We start from the raw sequence: 1,775 nt of genomic DNA, 5'->3' as shown, positions 1-1,775 counted from the left end.
TTTTGTTTGTTTTTTGACCCTAGATTGTAGGATCACTTGAATGAGGCAAAGCATCCTACTATTAATGGAAAAGAGATACTCCTTCAGCACCCTTTTTCACTGCTATGTTGGTGCTGTTGGACATGCTTCCTCCTTCCGTGTGTTATGCCAGGAAACCCACTACCAGGGTGGCTGATAAGGCAGTCAAAGCCCTCAAGGGCCTGTGATAGAACCTCATGGTTGTCACAGGATCCTCAGTCCCAGTCCCGGTCATCAGTGCTGTCATAGCCAAACTCCTTCTGCACATCCACAGGGTATTTGCCCCACATCCGTGGTCTGCTATTGCCTCTTTCCTCTTCACTGAGGCTGTCGCATTCATCAGAGCCTCTGGAATCTTCATCTCCATCACTGCTCTCCTCCTCTGGGTACTCATTGCGCCAATTATTCTCACTATTCTCATCATCTTCCTCTTCCTCAACGTCCTCTAGTTGTTTGCCATCATCCACCAGCTCCCACTCCTGGCTGAAGGGCTGCACAGAGAGGACCTTCTCAGTCCATCCTGGAGTGGCCGTCTCCGAGTAGTAAATGTCATACACATAGTCATCCTTGTGTTCCTTCCGGTGCCCGACACTTGGTCCATCCTCAGATATAGTCAAGTGCTCGCGGAGCAACTCTCCAGCATTGCAAAGGGTCACATCTGGGTCAGATACTTTGCAGGACGCGGCCTCTGGGTCTCCTTCTTCGTGGACCAGATCCAACAGCTGGAAGCCTGCGTCACTGTCGGCTTGTGGGTTTTCCCGCGCGTCCTCGGACTCCAGGTCACCCGAGAGAAGGTCCGAGGGTCGGCGGCTAGACACTACCCTGTAGCGACCCTCCTGCTGGACCTTCCGAGTCGAAAGTGCGGCGGAGACGCTGAGGGGTGGCCCGTGGTCGGGACAGAGCGCGCAGGAGCGGCTGGACCAGGTCCTCCTGGGAGCACAGGGTAGCCACCAACTGGAAGACAGTTCTCTCTGCTGCTTTCTCCAGACCCTCGGGGGGCGTCCTTTGGACCGCGGGCTCCACCGCATCAGTCCGGAGGCGCTTACAGGCGAGGACCAAGGCCTCTGCGGGGTCCTCGCTGCGCTTCCGCTTCCGCTTCACGTGGAGCAGAACCGTGTGACCAGCCTCCATAGCTGCTGGTGGTCCTGAAGCAGGTCCAGGGGCTCCCAAAGGTGGGGACTCTCCGTAAAATAATCAACAAAATATAACCTGAAAGGAAAGAAAAAAACTGTTCCTCTCCGCGGAAATCTCCGGTAAAGGGCGAAAGGTTAATCCAATATGAGGAGAAACCAGAGTGCCCTTGGGGGTGCCCGAGTTCCCTTCCCCCAGACCTCCAACCCTAGTTCACTTATGGTGGCGTTTCAGAAATAGAGGTATTTTCTGCCCAAAGTTTGCACAAGATGTTTTTCAAGTAAGTTTCTTATACTTAGAAAGGACAAGTTAAAAAAAAAGTCTTTTAAAACTTGAAGAGGATTGTACTCTGCGCAGGGTATTATGGGTATGCAAATGAGGCTGAGCCATCACCCTTGACATTGTCCAGATACCTTAGGAGTCACTGGGTGCCTCTGGAGCTCCCATTAGAGGTTCGAAGCAGAGGTCAGGCTGACTGGGCTCTAAACCTCATTCTGGTACAACCATCGAAACTGGTTTTTTTCCTTTTATTTTTTTAATTCAATATTTATTGTTCAGATTATTACAGTTGTTCCTCTTTTCCCTCCATAGCTCCCCTCCACCCAGTTCCCACCCCAGCCTCAGCC

The 1,775-nt window shown here is 52.1% G+C and overlaps 1 pseudogene; it reads right to left on the bottom strand.

Moving 5' to 3' along the window:
* Positions 1 to 17: 17 nt before the first annotated feature.
* LOC102251369 lies at positions 18 to 1,149 on the bottom strand (annotated as a pseudogene).
* Between the last annotated feature and the right edge of the window lie 626 nt (positions 1,150 to 1,775).

This window comes from Myotis brandtii, unplaced genomic scaffold, assembly GCF_000412655.1.
Source record: "Myotis brandtii unplaced genomic scaffold, ASM41265v1 scaffold67, whole genome shotgun sequence".
Lineage (NCBI taxonomy): Eukaryota > Metazoa > Chordata > Mammalia > Chiroptera > Vespertilionidae > Myotis > Myotis brandtii.
This window is presented reverse-complemented; position numbering and strand designations above follow the sequence as displayed.